General features: G+C 35.3%; 1 protein-coding gene across 2 annotated transcripts in view; it reads right to left on the bottom strand.

Annotated features, from left to right (window-relative positions):
• Positions 1-18910, bottom strand: part of LOC122638059 (chromatin assembly factor 1 subunit A-B) — a 111040-nt gene that overhangs the window by 40867 nt on the left and 51263 nt on the right. Inside the window, exon 1 of one of the 2 annotated variants that reach the window (XM_043830698.1) lies at positions 4313-5090. The exons of the other annotated variant lie outside the window; for it this stretch is intronic. The gene's annotated coding sequence lies outside the window, so the exon portion shown is untranslated. Of the gene's footprint in view, positions 1-4312; positions 5091-18910 lie in introns of those variants that run through there. 2 annotated transcript variants of the gene reach the window in all.

Below are 18910 nucleotides of genomic sequence, written 5' to 3'. Positions count from 1 at the left end.
ATGTGTGTTCGTGTGTGCGAATGAAACATGACATTTTTTTTAATTTGGAAATGATATACGCAAGGGGTGCAGGCGAAACTATCAGAGATGAAAAAAAAAAAAAGAAAATAGAGTAAAAAAGAAAAAAAAAAAAAAGAATTCTTTTAGCGGAATCGATCTCACTGCAGTATCTTCTTTGAGGTATCGACGAGATCTAACGAGGCGACGAAAACGAAAATCGCTGTCCGCAGAGGTTTCCGTTTTCTGCTAGAGTTCACAAAACGATCAGATGGTTTTAGGTCGGCTAGAGACGGCTATTGGTTATTGGTTTCCCATCAAACCGTTTTTTACAGTTTCTTTCGGTGCACGAGAAAGAAAAAAGAGAGAGAGAAAGAGAGAGAGAGAAAGGAAGAGAAAGTTGTCACAAGCCAGGCGAGCTTCCAAACGTATTCGGAGCACGGCATTTTTCCCACCTGACACTCTCATCTTCTCTCTCTCTCTCTCTCTCTCTCTCTCTCTCTCTCTCTATCTCCTCCTCCACCTCTTGCTTCCTCATTTCTCGATATTTATAATCCTCGTTAACGTCCCTCGAAACGGCCGTAGTAGCTTTCGATCGGAAACGTCGTCTACACTGCTCTACTCTACTCTAGTCTACATCTCTCTCTCTTTCTCTCTTCTTCTTTCTGTCTCTCTTTCTCTCTTCTTCTTTCTGTCTCTCTTTCTCTCTTCCGATTGTATCTTTTCAAGCTACTGTACAATAACATTTCTCTTTAATATGACAATTTATTCGTCCTGATAAATATTTTATATTATAAATTCACATTATTAAAATGTCTTTTCGCATTTGGAAATTTCGAGGAAAAAAATTTGATCCCGATCAATATCAATGAATAATAATATCATTTATCAATGATAAATATCTTTACGATCAATACTTTAATAATAATAAATTTGATGATAACAAAATCGAAATAATATTATATCCACTGCTTACATCGAATACTTTTCTTTTCTTTTTCTCTCCTTTTTTTTTTCCTTTCATTTTTGTTTTTTTCTTTTTTTTTCCTCCCGATAAAGGAAAGTGAAAAGAAGACTCGAGTGAGTTGAGAACGTCGAACTATTCGAAGAATCAACGACAAAAGGAGTAGATACGTTGTATCGTTCGTCGTCGAGCAGATAGGAGTGGACTCGAAGAGTAGTAAGTACACCACCCCCTCGTCCCTCGTATCTTCCGTGACTTCAATGAAATTTCGTAATCTACTTGGAGGTCGTTCACCGACTATATTTAATTCAAGCGTCTACTCGCCGTTCTATTCTTAACCGACCGCTCTAGAAATAAGCGCGAACGCCGCTTCGCATCACGACCCACGTTTCCCTCCCCTTTTGCTCCGCCTCTCGGCAAACCTACCCTCTTTTACTCACAAATACACATACACACACACGCACAAACACAAACACATACACTTACACGCGTTCTCTCTCTCTCTCTCTCTCTCTCTCTCTCTCTCTCTCTCTCTCTTTCTCTTTTTTTTTCTTATATATTCCTCTTACTTGCACCTGGTAGATGCAGCAAAAGCGTCGCATTTGGTGTCACGCAACGAGTGAGTTCGACTATGGACTGCTGTTGTATATTGTAAACGAACGATCCTTCGTGATTCATAATTCAGTAAGGAAACTCAATCTTCCTTGGATCCTTTTATCTTTTTTATTTGTTCTCTCTCTCTCTCTCTTTTTCTTTTTCTTTGTTTTCTTTCTTTTTAAAAAGTAAGCAAGTAGGAGCTTAGTATCTCGTTCCTTTTTTCTTTTCTTTCTCCTTTTTATTTTCTTAGCATGAAATTTTACTTCGACGATTTAGATAGACGTGATTATTTCGTTCGGAATGATATAAATGATAAAAAGGAAAAAAAAAAAAAAATTAAAAAACGCATGATAATAAGTATAAAACGTGGACATAATTAAACGTAATTGAACTTAAACGGGTATTCGTTTGAATTCGTTCCGAAAACAATCGGTCGGGGACATTTCGTAATAAACGAAAAAGATCATGGCCGATAATTGCGAGCAGCAACGTTTCGGTATATCGATGGAGTAGCAATTTAGAAAGGCAGGGCAAACACGAAACTCGATATAGGCTTGGCAGGGACGGACGATAATAAACCATAAAGATACGCGAGATGCGTAAACGAACGTACACAGACGTAAGTTACATACATAGGCTTTCTCAAGGGCTCGACATGTTATCACCTGGGAAAGGTAGGTAATATATTATCGGAAATGAATCGATATATCGACTCGTTGTGCACTTCGCACTTCGCCGTGTCGAAGATACCTACACCACCTGAGGGATTCGAAGATGTATTCTCAAGGACAAGGTCTTACGAGCAAATACCTTTAACCGATTTCTTAAAAATTTGATACATACATACATACATACATACATACATACATACATACATACATACATATAAAAAATTAATATCGCCAATGAGAATAAAATTCGAGATAGAAATCGTGTGATGGGTCGATTAATTTTAATTAAATTTATTACAAATTATATGATTTCTTTTTAAGTAAGAAATAGGTTTATTGTCGGAAGGATGCAACTATAGAACGAATCAACAAAGTTGATTGATGAGAATCCTAAGGTGTAACGATCGTAATGGAAAAAAAAAAAAAAAGAAAAAAAAAAGAAAAAGGAAAAAGAAAAAAAGAAGTGTCATATATGTATCTATTATCGTTAGGTCTAGAACGATCTCTGGTGGCAGTGTACGTAGTACGTATGCGTTTCGCCTTGACACAGCGTAATGGCGGTCGCAGGAACAAGGACGCTTAACGCGTCAGGATAACATCGTCCCGCCGATACGCTAGGCTACGGCCAAGTACACGTCCTGACTTTCTATTTTTATGCCGTTTCCACTTCGCAAGTGGAGTTCGATCGGCGTGTCTCTCTTTCGCGATTAGGATCAATCCTATCGGTTCTTTTTCTTTTTTCTTTCTTTCTTTCTTTCTTTCTTTCTTTTTTTTTCTTGTTTCCATTTTCTTATTTCTTGTTTCCATTGTTCCCTCCATTTCTCATTTTTTGTTTCTTTATTTCTTTTTACCATCGGATAGTTGAAATCTCTTTAAATAGCCGTTGCCTTAATCCATCGAACGATATAATTAGATTTCCTATTTTTAATTAACGTTCATCGGAGATCGACCAAGTCGAATTGGCGCGAACCGAGAAAAGAAACGTAATCAGTGTTAATTAAAGATTATTTTTTCAGAAACGATCCGTCATTGTTCTCCACGAATGTAACAAAAATTCGAATGCGGCCGTGTCGATGGACTCGACGATATTTACGTTCGAGTCGATGCACTTCGATGCATATGAAATATACATTCGAACGAACGAACGAACGAACGAACGAACGAACGAACGAACGAACGAGATTTTTGTGAGAGAAACAGAAACGGAAATGGAAAAAAGATAGCAAAAAAGAAGAAGAAAAAAGAAAGAAAGAGACAGAAGAGAAGAAATTATAAAATACGAAAAAGAGAGCAAACAAATCCGTGAAACTTCGATGCATTTCGAGTTAGCGTACTATAATGATTAGAAATACGGAAGGTCGATACGGATGATAAAGCGACACAAGGAATAACGTGCACGTTTGTATTTACTGAACGACCAAGTGCAAGGTATCAATCATATGTATATATATCATAGTGACTACATACATGTTGTATGTGTATGTACACAGTTAGGTACATGTACGTGCTATGTACTTCGTCAACAAAAAATACGAATGAACGCTTAAGAAAGATAGATTAGCTCTTTTTTCCCGCCAAATGGTATACTAGAGAACGTATGTATGTACTTACATACGTGCATACAAATATTTTCGTATGAAGGTATGTAATCCGTGTTACATGAGAGAAACATAGATCTCCCGAGATGAGAATCACCGCTTGTGCGCGTACATAGATGCGTACTCGCGTCTCCATCACGAGCTATCTATCTCTCCTTGATTATATATAACATAGACATATGTTTAATTAAAAGATAAGAATATTATATCAAAGTTGTATAGTGTAATGAACGAGGAAAAGATAAAAAGAGAAAAAGAGAGAGAGAGAGAGAGAGAGAGAGAGAGAGAGAGAGAGATCGTGCTCTCTCATTCCACGTAGTCTCTTTCTAGCACGTGTATCTCAAAGAAATTACAAGCAAAAGAAAGAGGGAAAGAAAGAAAGAAAGAGAGAGAGAGAGAGACAGAGACAGAGAGATAGAGTTAGAGTTAGAGATAAAAAGAGAGAGGACGAAGAGATAAGAGAAAAAGATAGCAGTCTCACTTACGCCTTTTTCGTATCTTCGTCGCTTCTCCACTCGTCGAAGATTCGGGAAGAGGCTGCGACGCTCGATAAAACTCGTCGGCGGAATCACCAGTGTAAAAGCGAGACGAAGATAAAAGAAGAAATAACGGAAAGGGGGAGAAACAGAGAGATACAGAGGGAGACAGAAAAAGAGAGAAAAAATGATAAAGCAAACGAACGAATAAAAGGGACAAAGGAAAAAATACAGATAAAAAAGATAAAAATAAAAAAAGAAAGAAAGAGAGAGGAGAGGAGAGGAGAGGATAGAGAGAGAGAGAGAGAGAGAGAGAGAGAGAGAAAGAGAGAGAAACGCGAGAGGTCGATCCCTCCTCGTGGTCTCTCAAGCAAGGAAGAAGAACATCGCCGGTCGAGCCGCGACTGACCTGGCGGGAGACCGGCGGCTGCACTGCGCGCCTGCAACCAGGCAACCCGTGCACAGCCGTGCTACTTCGTCTCCGTTCGTATTAACTCGGTTATGTTCGGCAAGGTTCGTACGACCTCGGCCGTTGACGCGTCCTATTCGCTCGATTCCGGCGCTTTTTCCGAGGCCGTGCGAGGACGACCGATTTTAAACGAATATTTCCGAAGTTAGGAAGCGCGAGCGAGCGCCTGCGTGACGCAATGCGTGATACACCACGGACTAAGAACGATCGAAGCCGTAGTGCCGGCGTGCTGGCCGGGCAGCCACTGAGAGATGCTCACGATGGGTGACGCTGATTCTCTTCCTGATCCCTACGACTGCTACTGCCACCGCCACCACACTCTGCCTCTGCCTTTGCCACTACCTCTGCCTCTTCTTCTTCTGCTGCTGCTGCTGCTGCTGCTGCTGCTGCTGCTGCTACTGCTCGAGAAGGATCGATAAAAGGAGGAGGGATTACTCGTGCGACACGAAGCGAAAAAGAGAAAGAGAAAGAAAGAAAAAGATAGGGAAAAAGAGAGATCGGTAGATAGATACATAGATAGATAGATAGATAGATAGATAGAGAGAGAGAGAGAGAGAGAGAGAGAGGGATAGAAAGATAGAGAGATAAAGAAAGAAATATCCGGAAGGAAAAGAAACGTGGGACGTGTTTCTCCTCTTCGTCCTTTTTCATCGCTCTCCATGTTATTTCCTACCCCACTGCCACTACCATTACCTCGACGATCATCATTTTCATACTTTTCTATCTCTTTTCTTTTTTCAATCGACGTCACCCCTCTCTACTTTTCTCCAATCTCTCCTATTCCGTTTTTCATCCCTACACCCTCAAACATCTCGACTCTTCTTCCATCGACGTATGGACCGATATCGAGGTCATTGAACCTTCCGTACGAAGAATCCCTGATAAATGTTTTCTCTCTCTCTCTCTCTCTCTCATCTCTTTTCATCCCTTCTTTCTCTCTCTCTTTCTCTCTCTCTCTCTCTCTCTCTCGATCATCGCAAGTTGCTCATTGTTTCTCCAATGAAAGATGAAACTTCGTTATGTATCAGAGACTCGTTTGCGTATGTACGAAAGTGTCGCTGTGCTCTAGGTACTAAACTAACAAAGGGAAGAGCCACTGAAAGGGAAAATATTGAAGTGGCAATTCGAGCCGAGGGCAATTGGATAACGTGGACACAAACAATTCTTGTATAATAGCACTCCAATACAATTCTTCCAACGAAGTGGATCGTTTTTATAAAGAAGCACGAATAATAAGCCGACGCCTTAAACGACGAGTTCCATCATACATATATATATATATATATATATTTTTTTTTCTTTAATGAACCCCCTTTCAACCCTCGTATTTTACGTACGAAGATATTTTTATATCATCAATAATCTTAGATCAAAGAGAAATTGAATGCTATAAATGAGCTTACTTCGATATAAGAATATATTGTTGAAAGAAATATGATAATACGATAGTATAACGAATCATAATGTTAAAAGATCTTTAAGGATTCTATCGCCGAAGGAAGAAGCGACAATTGAATGCTTTTTTTTTTGTATTTCTCTCTCTCTCTCTCTCTCTCTCTCTCTCTCTCTCTCTCTCTCTATCTTTCTCTCTCTTTTTCTCGTCGAAATAACGAGGCACCCGAACAAAGCTGCAGTGGTTCTTGTGCCACGAGGAGGACCGTAGCGAAGGAGTGTCGTTACGTAATAATACCTCGGAAAATTCAGCGGTGTTACGTTGGTAACGCTCGTCGTTCGTTCTGCAAGGGCGCCAGAAACAAGCAATTTAGTTCTCTCTCTCTCTCTCTCTCTCTCTCTCTCTCTCTCTCTCTCTCTCTCTCTCTCTCTCTCTCTCTCTCTCTCTCTCTCTCTCTCTCTCCTTTTTGCCTTCGAGTACAAGGACCTCTCCAGAGTACACTACTCTCCGTTCCTGTGTTCCTCCTCTTTCACCTTCTTATTTTTATCGTCTTCCCTCTTATCTATCTTTCTCTATTCTCACTGGAATCGCACGAAAGGGAAATCGGAAGCCTTTTGAAAAGCATTTTTAGCCTGGAGTATGATATATCGAATGGTTTATCGTCTGGTTGAACATTCTAATCTCTAGGTATAATCCCATGGAAGTATTTTTCAATCGGATAATTTTTTTTCTTTATATATATACATAAAGTTTTCAATTTTTATTCCGATAGGATAGAATTAAAAGAGATACACAATACTAGAATGCTTCCGTTCTTAAAAATAACAAATTTTTCAACGATTTTTAATCGCCATTTTTTTTTTCTTGTTTACACACACACGCACACATGTATACGGGTAAAGAAAAACTCATATATTTGAAAAGATCGATTACAATGGTACACGGTTAAAAGAATCTACGTTTTATTCGAGCTGCGAACACGAAAAATGATCTTTGAATCGAAGCCAGAGAATACAATCGGCTCACAGCTGCCCATTTTTTTCCCTGGAGTTCGTTTCGACCCGCTTCCATTGCACGGTTCCAGTGACGTCATTGTGTGAAACGTCAGATCAATGGTCTCCAGGGGTTGCTGGCATCGCTCTTTACCCTTACGCGTACCGAGAAAGTCAAGAAAGGAAGCACGGATCCACGAACGACCCACGCGAACATATGGATGTTTAAAGGGCGGATCGACGCTGACCTACTCCCTTAAATTACCTTCGAGACACGTTCGAGATTTCAACGGCCAAATGTCATAGTCGTTTAAATGAAAAAGTGGTCTCTTCGATCCATTTTTTCTTCGTTTTCTCTCTATTCTTTTTTTTTTTTTTTTTTTTTTTTTTCATTCGAACATTCGAGCTAACTCGTTTCAATCATTTTTGTTAATATCGATGTTGTATAAATAACAGTACTGGTATTAAATAAAATCGCTTTTTTTCTTTTCAACATTCTCGTAAATATCCAAAATAATGAAATTATAGTAATACCAAATGGAATCGATTTTCAATATATTCGTGAACGATGTTATATTTAATTAAAAAATAATAGCAGTAAGAAATATCTCGCGTTTTTCGATATTTTTGTAAATGTCGATACTGATCTGATAATATCGATCATGAATAAAATTCGTTTTCAGCGTATTCGTAATTAAAACGTAATTAAATAATATTAAATAAATCGTTTTATTGAAACATTTTTGAGAATATCAATATTGATTAAATAATAATGTCAATACTAAGTAAATAATTTTTTCGTAATTTTTTAAAGTATCAATAATATAATATCGATACTAAATAAAATCGAGGATTCAATATGTCTATGAAAATAAGCATATATCTAATTAAATAATAATTATAATAATGATAATATCAAATAAATCGTTTTGTCGAAACTTTTCAAGAAAGATACCAATTAAAACGAATTCTTTTGATTTAGAAAATAAGATTCTAATCGATCTTTTAACAGTAACTTTCTAATTTAAATTCGCGGTCTAACTAATTAATCAAATAAAAATAGGGGATGGCAGAAAAACGCAAACACGACTCAGATGTCCATCACGAGAGATCTATTTAAACGGTTGAGTGGTAACACGTCGTATACATAACTACTCGTTCTAATCCCATGAGTACGTTTATCGAGATTCGACCAAAGTAACCGCACGTTATTATCGAATAATCTTAGGAACTAGACGATTTTATCGATAAAACGTATCGAACGAAATAAATCGAATTTCATTCTTCGCGATACTCGAGATCAATAAGGAGCGATCTACTCGTTAAAAGAGTAGAATTCACTACCATTCAACAGTCAGTTTCTCGTTAAATGATCGAGTATACGCGATAACGTGGTTAAAAGTCGTTCATTAAGTCCCTTGAAAGTAGAATCGAGCAATGGTAGTATGAGTTTTGTTAATAAACGATTTAGTAAACATAAAAATTTTTTTTGAAGTATGATCTGTATGTGTTTTAAATTAATTCGTATTTTGAGACAAATATCAACTGGTTAAAGAAAAAAAAATATAGGATCGTTTAAAGAAACGAAAAACAGACTGATAGTTTATATATTTACCTTTATGAATACTATGAGCACTAAATTAAATAAATAAATAAATATATATATATATATATATATCGAATAATAAGAATATAAAATAAAGTAAATTCTAATGAATGAAATTAAATCGAAAAGTTTTTACGTCTATTATCATATAAATTACTAGGAATAAATTGAATAAAACATAAATATATTAATTTACTTATATTTGTAATGATATAAAAAAAAAAAGAAAGAAAAGAAAGAAAATGTTTGCATCGATAGAATTTTTCCATCGACAAGACACAAACCAAATTGAGAAAATAGAGTAAACAAAAGTCAAATGAATGAAATCAAATCGATGATATATAATTTATAGATTTATCTTTGTAACGCAATCTAATCTAATCTAACGATAAATTGAAGAATTTTTATAAATACAATAATAAATTGAATAAATTAAATATACATATATATATATATATGTATTTATTTATTTATATATTTATTTGTTATTTATATTTATTATATATATTTATTAATAATATCAAAACATGGGAATAGATTGATATACAAATTATATCAAAATTTACAAAATCATTGTAATATGAAATAAAAAATCAAGACAGAAAAAGAGAGAGATAGATAGATAGAGATAGAGAGAGAGAGGGAGAGGGAGAGAGAGAGAAGATATCCTAGCGGACGATGACACGTTTTTCGAAAGGATTCGAAGGATTCGTGGCGTTCCACTCGCAAGCTGAGCGTCACTGGCATGACGTCATAGAAAGTTCAATGACGTCACGAACCGTTCGATACGCCAGCATGGTACCTTGGAGTGGGGATACTCGTTTCACCGAGAAAGCGAACGAGCGAACGAACGAACGAGCGAGAGAGAAAGAGAGAGAGAGAGAGAGAGAGAGAGAGAGAGAGAATGAGAAAAAGAGAAAAGAGAAAGACAGATAAAAGTAAAAAAGAAAAAGAAGAAGAAAAAGAAGATAGTAGTACGATGATACTGTGCGCACGATAGAAAAGAAAAGGGGATGCTGTTAAGGGATGGGTTCCAAAAGAAAAGAGAGAAAGAGCTAGGGAAAGAAGAATTCGGAAAGAAAGAAGTGGGATCTGAGGTAAGTAGTGATACTAGTGGGGTAAAAGGGAAAGGGGTACGGAACGAGCAACTTTTCACGCCACTGTGGGTGAATGTTACTATCACAGATGCAGATCGGAGATCAAAAGAACGAGGCCGACGAAATCTACCACGCATTGTCGAACACTCCTTGTGTGTATGTGTGTGTGTGTGTATATATATATACATGTGTGTGTACGTACACGTCATATATGTTCACATATATACATGTACATATATATCATACATATATCATATACATATTATATATATGTACATATATATATATATATAGACATAAACATAATATATATATGTATATATACATGTATGTATGTGTATGTATATATGGCACTTCGTCAAGCTGGCACCCGAATGACAAAACTTCAAAATGGAGCTCTGCTGGCTTTTTAATCGGACCTCTCAATCGGAGAATTTTTAATAACCCAGATGTGACACGCTATCAGAAGAGTTTCGTTTCAGTCTCTCTCTCTCTGTCTCTCTCTTTCTCCAAGTTTCTTTTTCTGTCTCTCCTTTCTTTCTGTTTCACAGCCGATGAAAACCTTTTGACGAATCTAAAAAAAAAATTTCCACCCTGTTAACCGAGATTCGAAAAGAAAACTAAATCTGACTCTATGAAAAGACCTATCAAAGATAACTATTTATTTCCATTGGGTCGAGCATGATTGTATCATTTTATATTCCTTTTGAAATTGGACTTGAATAACAGTACTAGTATAGTTGTTATATCTGTGTATGTATTAGCCGAATCCGACGATCGGTTTCGAGTAAACGAGTTAAACGCGAGATCGAGATGGAAGAGTTCGAGGGAAACGACCCATTTAATTAGATTCAATCTCCAATGGGAAAGCTATTCGCTATAATACGTTATTCGAATGTATGTGTGCACCTTATTTATTTATCGTATATACTACACGATTCGATCGATAGGACGATCAAATTTTGTTCCTTTTATTTTCTCTTTCGCTTTTTTTCTTTCTTCTTCTTTTTTCTGTTTCTTGTTTTTTATCCTTCTTTAAACGTTCAATCCTGTTCCCCTCGCTATACTATATAAGATATTTTATAAGGCGAGAGGGTAGTATGAAATAATGAAATGCCTTGCTCGTGATCATACGTACATATACGATTTATAATTAAACACCCGGCTGAATTTAATTTCAGTCGGTAAATCACGAAGAAACCGGTTTTGTTTGCCTTCGAAAATGTTCCAATTAACTCCTTTCAAAGTGGTGGCTATTTAAATCGAACTCGTCTGCTTTCAAACTGCTTAATACTCTTCTACGATAAATCCAAGCATACATACATACATACATACGTATAATACTTCTTTCGAAATTAATCGACGTATGTAAGTAAGTATGTATTTCTATGTATGCATCGTAGAAAACAAAAGGTTTGCTTGTATTTATTTATTTCGAGAGTAAGAGAGAAATAGAGAGAGAGAGAGAAAGAGAGAGAGAGAGAGAAAAGGAGAGGAAAAAAAGTAATCCGATTCGATTCCGATCCGAAAACTAAATCAAATGTCGATTTATATGTATTCTGCATTGGCTGCATCATATTGATGGGTTACATACGTATATATATACGTATTACTACGGTAAAAAGACTATAGACTATATATGTATATGTATATATATATATATATATATATATATATATATATATATATGTATATCAAATATCGGCATCATGTCTTCGAATAACATAGATGCCAGATAACATCGATAGGTCGACCAATATGTGTACGTACGTATGTCCGGCGATCATGTAACGAATCAATATGATAAAATAATTCGATAAAAATTCGTATAATAAATCGTTGAAGATTTATGAAGCGTCGGTATGCATTGTCACGCGTTAAAAAGATAAGTGTAATGCTGTGGACGGTTCAAGAAGGGGTAACTAAAGTGGATACCGAGTCTAAAAAGAGGCCGTGAGAGTGTATTTAAAAAGGTCTGCTCTTTAACCTGTGTTGGTCTATTTTAAAAATATGTATCTACGTTGTATATATATATATATATAAAAAAAAGAAAGAAAAAAGAAATATTAGTGATGAATATACTCGTCAACAATGGAGAGTACACAGCAGCAATACTAAAATTGAATTAAATCGAGAAAGAAATGGCCTTTCGAAGGATCAATAATTTTCAAGCAGAAATTCATTGATGTTATTGACAAAAGTTAATTGTGTTAATTGCGTTAACTCAATATACTCCTGTTTGCAAAGATAGAAATTAAATTTTGTCATTTAAATTATTATTTTAATGGAAATTGATCAAGACATTCGAAGATATCTACGAGACGTATCGTATGTCTTATATTTAAGAGAACAAAAAAATATAAATAATAAGTTTAATAATAATAATAATAATAATATATATATATATATTTATTTATTTATAAGGAAAACAAAGAAACAGAAAACAAATCTTCGCCACTTTGCAAAAATTGCACACGATCGATAAAATATTATATTTACAAAGAATCGATTTATAAATTGTTTAGGTGTCAATTCTTGTTGTCATTGATTACTAAAACAACGCTATTTGCCTGAAACAGCATACTGTGAAATTTCAGATCTCAACCCCCTCGTTTAATGGTAATTTGGGAGAACATCTAATATAAGACGAGACAGAACAAGAGAGGACCATTCCGTTCCGCCCTGTTTGTGGTGTGGGTGTGTCTGTCTGTCTGTCTGTCTGTCTGTCTGTCTGTCTGTCTGTCTGTCTGTCTGTTTGGGATAGAGTGGGGGAGGTGTGTCTATTTATCTGTCTATCTGAGATGAGGGTATGTTTAGATGAGAGTTAATAAATGGTCGAAGGATTTCGATTCGTAAGCTTTTTGAGACGGGTAAAGAAAAAGAGGGAACATTTTTTCTAGAATTTTGTTTCAAACACTAATTAGTATATTTAAGCGATTACGTTACTACGTTTCTATCTCTCTTCAGATTCTATTTCTAACTCTATGTTATATTATACTCTGTTATACCTACGTCAAATTTGTCTCGTTCGTTAGATCAGATTCAAAACTGGAAACTCACGGAAATAATTTATTAACAATATAAAACAACGTCGTACTCGACGTAATGCATTGCAGGAACTAATAATGATCTAGATATTAAGTCGTCGTAAAAAAAAAAAAAAAAAATAAATAAATAAATAAAAGAAAACTATGATCATTACAACAATCGTTCACTGTTTTTCTTTCTTTCTTTGTTTCTCTTTCTTTTTTCTTTTTTTTTTTTTGTATATTACATTATCGTCTCGAAATATTCTAAAATGTCTTAAATCTATACGAATACTTTTTAATTCTCAATCAAAGTATCAATTTAAATAGCAAAAGGTAATATTTTTCTTTCGATTGACGTCAAAGACAAATAACAGATTAAACAGATTGCAATTGATAATGACAAAAAAATCGAAGGAACGATAAAAATCTTGAATTTGTTTTTTATATTGTTATTATTATTATCCCTAATAAAAATTATTTGTTCTTTCCATAGTCGGTGTTACGTACGTTCCTTCGATTTCCTTTTTCTTTTTCTTTCGTTTTATTTTTTTTTTGTCGTACGTATTTTCGAAAAAAGGCAGGTCTAATTTAATCGTCCGAATGACGAAGATTCGAAAGATTCGAAATAGCTAAGTACTTACTAGATATCTACCACATTGGTCGCTTGGATTCTCCGGGATGCAAGAGAGGGCAGCCGCATTGCGCTACCCCCACTATCACCTAGCACCGGTCATAAAACGCACGCTTGCGATCCTTCTTTCACGAAGTGTATATGTAGCGGATATCGTTTGGTACCTTTACCATCGTCCTACACCTCGAAAACGACGACGTTGCTATGCTCTTCCCGATAATTAAAAAGCTCTTCTCCGCGAGACGTAGATTAGCATAATGAAAATGCATGAAAAATAAAAAAGAAAAAGAAGAAGAAGAAAAGAAAATATTATAAAAATAGGACATAGTTGTGTTGGATGGGTCAAGTTACGTTAAAAACGAGAGAAAGAAAAGAAAAAAGAAATTTATATACATATATATGTACATCTATCGTGTGTCCTTTTTTAGCGTTTAGAGGCAATTGGTATTATTTGGCTTATTGTTGACTAACCAACGTCTTGTTCTTCCTATTAACGTTTAATTAACAGACTGATGAGAAACTTCCCGCTGTTTGAGCATCGATTTCCTTTTATAACGTAACAATGTCCGCCATTGCATCGCTGCGCCGGTCAACACATTCAAGCCGGCCGGCACGTCGGTATCGGACAATGCAGAAAGGAATTGTTTCCCTTTTACGGGACGACATTAATCAACCCCAACGTTATTCCACCAAAGGCGAAAACTCAAAGCGATGTAATTTACACGTTCTTGCTATCCACAATGGTTCGTAAGAGAAACCAGATTAAATTGAAAATTATTTGCGGCACTTTCGTTTCAGGCTATATCGTTCTCCAATCTACCATAATAGTTAAGTGTGTGTTAATAGTTGTTAGATCGAAGAATTTAAACGTGTTCGTTCGTCTCGGCGTATTATATATTTCATTTAGAACAAATTCGTGATATCGATATTCGTTTGAAATGCGATTGAAAGTATTATTTCAATTTTTCTTCTATCTTCTTTTTCATTCTTTCTTCTTTTTTTTTTTTTTTTTTTTTCTTACGAATTAAAACACAGAAACAAATTTTCTTTAATGGGATCGGGTTAATTATTTAAGTTTGCGAAAGTTAAAACTTAAAAAAAAAAAGAAGAAGAAAAAAACAATTTAAATTTAAATGTTAACTATGGAACACGCGCGATAAGATTATTTCCCTTTTAAAGCTTTGATGTCAGCACTTAAGAATTCTAAGTTTAGGATAATTCACTGGATAATATGTTCAGTCGATAACGTATAGAGATATCTGACATTTCTTACGGAACAGAGAGATTGTCGATAAGGTAGGAAACATCGGTAGACATTAAAAGATTCATAATGGCGAACATCTTTCATTCATCAAATAATCGAATATTTCATTAATAAACAAATGATCTATCATTTGAATGGTACGATTATTTTGAAACATCGAATACAAGAAATTAATTAAATTTAGAAACTTATCAAAATGCAAACGTTAGACAATACATCAGAGAATCGATTGTCAGCCCTATGATTCATCGACGATTTTTTGCCAACGTCAACAATGACAGAAATTACCTTCCTTCTTATTGCATACAAAAAAAGAGACAGAGAAAAAAAAGAAAGAGAAAGAGAGAGAGAGAGAGAGAGAGAGAGAGAGAGAGAGAGAGAGAGAGAGAGAGAGAGAGAGAGAGACAGAGGAAGAAACGAATATAAAATGCGTGGGTTCATCATTCGCGAAAGAGAAACTACGCCATCAACTTGTTGTCTTTTAAATCATTTTCGCTTGATTGAGCAAATGAAGATATGTTGCGCGATAATTAACAAAACGTTCGTCACTTTTTATTAATGTCGAAGTTCACCTGCAATTATTAACGAACCAATTGTCATACTTTATTAATTAAATCTTCTTACTTATTGTGTGTGTGTGTGTGTGTGTGTGTGTATATATATATATTTATATAATAAAAGAGAAAACTGTGAATATTATTTACAGAGTAATAGATGCGATACGTATGAAAATGATTTTATTCAAATAGGATGTCGGTCAGATCAGAAAAAAAAAAAAAATATATACACAAAGAAAAAAACAAACAGAAAAGAAGACAAAAAAAGGAGCGAAGAGTTTGCTTTCCATACGATTATTCATGGTTATGTCACGAAAACGTTGAGAAAGGTGCGCGTCCTGAATTCGCGTGATTCCTGACTATAGAATGGCAGTGAAAGCATCAACAATAAGTAACAAGTATAAGTGTAATCGTCATATCGAACGGACATATTCGTTTGATTGTGTACATCATTTAAACGTGCATACACATGTACAGTATTGTAAAATGATGCTTGTGGCTTACCAGGAAGGAAACGTTAAAATTCTCTCTTTTCTAACTCTCTCTCTCTCTCTCTCTCTCTCTCTCTCTCTCTCTCTCTCTCTCTCTCTCTCTCTCTCTCTCTCTCTCTCTCTCTCTCTTTCTATCTATCTCTCTATGTCTCTCTTTCTCCTTTCTCTCGCATTCCTAAAATGCACGAGACGCCAATCGACGCGAGTAACGTCGACGCCAACGTTGAGTCACTTTGTCCGAAAGTTGTTTGCAGAAATCGTCCTCGGCTTCTCTTCACTTATCAAGACTTTTTCCTGTCATCCTTTTAGGATAGCCTCGATACACTTATCCCACAGGATGTTACAAAGTCCCATTGATAAGATGTTTACGTACGTATATTTCCTTTACGTCGTTAACACATCGTATTCTCTGGTCGTTTCTCAAAACTTCATATTTGTCGTCTTTACCAAAGAATGGAATAATCGTAAACGTATTTGCGAAATATTTCTCGCGAAAGCTCTTTTTTTTCTTTAACCAAGACTTTTGTTTTATTAAATCATAAAGCATTAATATCGGAGAGAATCGATCGATCGATCGCGATATATATTTTTCTCGATTGAAAATTTCACTCGTTTCTAATTTTAATATCAATAGCTTCTTCGCGATTCTCTAATCGTATCTTCATTTATAAATATTGTTTTTTTTTTTTTTTTTTTTTTTTTATGGGGAAAATAGTCGGAGGGTCGTAACAACGACTTTACGTCGTCGTACAGACGGCACGTAAGCAACCGTCTAAATTTGGATTTTCCTTGAGACGGGACAAGAGTTTAGGAGAGAACGTTTATGAAATTCCACTTTTCACATGGAACTTGGAAGAATTTTCGTACGATTCTCCGTCGATCGTGGAAAGAAAAAAATTCGTCTCGCATTGTATTAAAGCAAAAGAAAAAAGAAAGAAAGGAAGAAAGAGAGAGAGAGAGAGGAGGGAGGGAGGGAGGGAGGGAGGGAGAGAGAGAGAGAGAGAGAGAGAGAGAGAGAGAGAGAGAGAGAGAGAAATAAGAAATCATGTAAAAGGAAAAACGAAGGAAATGTGCGAGTTCTATAAAAGATTTCGAAATTAATCAGCGCATTATAATCGTGGCATAAAGTTAGCTTGCCGTAACGAGCCTGTACGTTTCCTTAAAGGTGAAAGTAAAAGTTGTCTGGCACTTTGCCGTACGGCTCGTGCCGCAAAATCGTTCGTTCGAATTGGCCCTTATCGTTTGCCGCACATTCTACGAGAGAACTTCCGGAATTTGGAAGATATTTTTTGTTCACCTACTTTCTAGTATTCGACGACCTTACGATCTTCTCCATTTTAGTAGATCCGACGTTAAATTAATTTCTATTTTCGATATAATTTAAAAGGATATAAATCTTCTTTTATATATATATATATTTTTTTTTTTTTTTTAAATATCTTACTTCTCAGATTCGATTTAGAGATCTAGCTTTGGATATAATTTTATTATATTTCTCAGACTTTCAAATATAATTTCATATTAGATATATCTTCTTTGAATGTAATTTAGATAATTATATTATTATATTTTGCACGTATATATAATTCTGAAAGAAAAAAAAAAAAAAAAGGAAAGAAAGAAATTTATTCGATTTTATCTTACAATATTTATCAATAGAATTTTCATCGTCGTTTGATTTCATCCAAATGTTGGAATTAAAGAATTAAAGAAGAAATTCGTTTGGATGCTATATATTAAATTCATCAATTCGACATCTTACCTCCATTTAAAGCGAATACTTCAAACGAAAAAAATTAATCGATTCGAACATTTTCTTCGCTCGTATTTCCCTCCTCCTCTTTTAACCGGCAGATAATTCTAATTAAATTGTCCGTGACTAACGTTGTGAGCGAGTACAACTCGTGACTCAGAAACCATCCCGATGAGACGTTCAACAAACTGGCGCATCGAAGATTATAAAACATTGCTTTTAAAATTCACGTGAATCTTTTACTGGATTGTCGGATCAAAGAATGAGATTTTTTTTAACGAACGGAGAAAGCATCGTGAGTGCACAAAATGAAGTTCGATCGTAAATTTCCTTGCTCTTTTATCATTCATTCGTTCCGTATTTTACATTCTTTTCTTTGTTCTTTTTTTTTTGGCTTCTCCTCGTTTTTCTTTTCTTTTTCTTTTTTATCGCTTCAAACAAAATTACCAGGTCGGCCGACGATAATTTTACGAAGATCGTAGGTACTCACGTTGCAACGCGTTCTACATTTTGCAAAGAGACCCGAGAGCCAATGGGAGAGAGGCGAATTTTATTTCGGTCGAAAGACTCGTCTTTTTGCATTCGAGAATCAGCCCGGCGTCTCGTTCCTCTTAGTCGAGATATTTTCAGGAGCTCCAACAGGGAGAACTCTGGCACATTGCATACCTCGAAAAAGTCATTTCATCCGCGCTATGCTGCGTCTGGCTTGTGAAAGATAAAAGTAAAGCTCTTTTTAAAGCTTCGTTATTTTATCTCTCATTCTCTCTCTCTCTCTCTCTATCTCTCAATGTATCTATCGATCTCTTTTTCATACATATTTTTTTTTTTATTTTTTTTTTCTTCTTTCTCTTTTTTTTTCTTTTTTTTATCGACAAAATAAATCCATATTTTATATATATATATATATATATATATATATATATATATAAAAGAAATAACAGAAATATCACACGTTCGTTCATGCGAAGATAGAGATATAAATTCGTGAAATATAATATTTTGTTCGTGTTATAATATCGAAGTATCGATTCTCGCATAAGTTTCGATCGCGTTTAAACTCTCGGCATTTCTGTGTCGTCGTTGGACGCCTTCGGAATATTGATATTAAACGACTATCATTACTGACATTGGAGACGTCTATAGAGCATTGTTCGACAATACATACACAAGTTCTCTCGACATGGATCAGTGCATCGTTCGTTTATAATATCTCGTTTGGACGCACTCGACCGAATGGCACGTTACCTTCGAGCGCGATCGATCGTAAATAAAGTCTACCGACTCTTCTCGTCTCTTTTGCAAAGATTTATTGGTATTGGATAAAT

The sequence above is a fragment of the Vespula pensylvanica genome, chromosome 1 (assembly GCF_014466175.1).
Source record: "Vespula pensylvanica isolate Volc-1 chromosome 1, ASM1446617v1, whole genome shotgun sequence".
In the NCBI taxonomy this organism is placed as follows: Eukaryota; Metazoa; Arthropoda; class Insecta; order Hymenoptera; family Vespidae; genus Vespula; species Vespula pensylvanica.
Note: the sequence above shows the minus strand (reverse complement) of the source record. Positions and strands in the feature narration are given on the sequence as shown.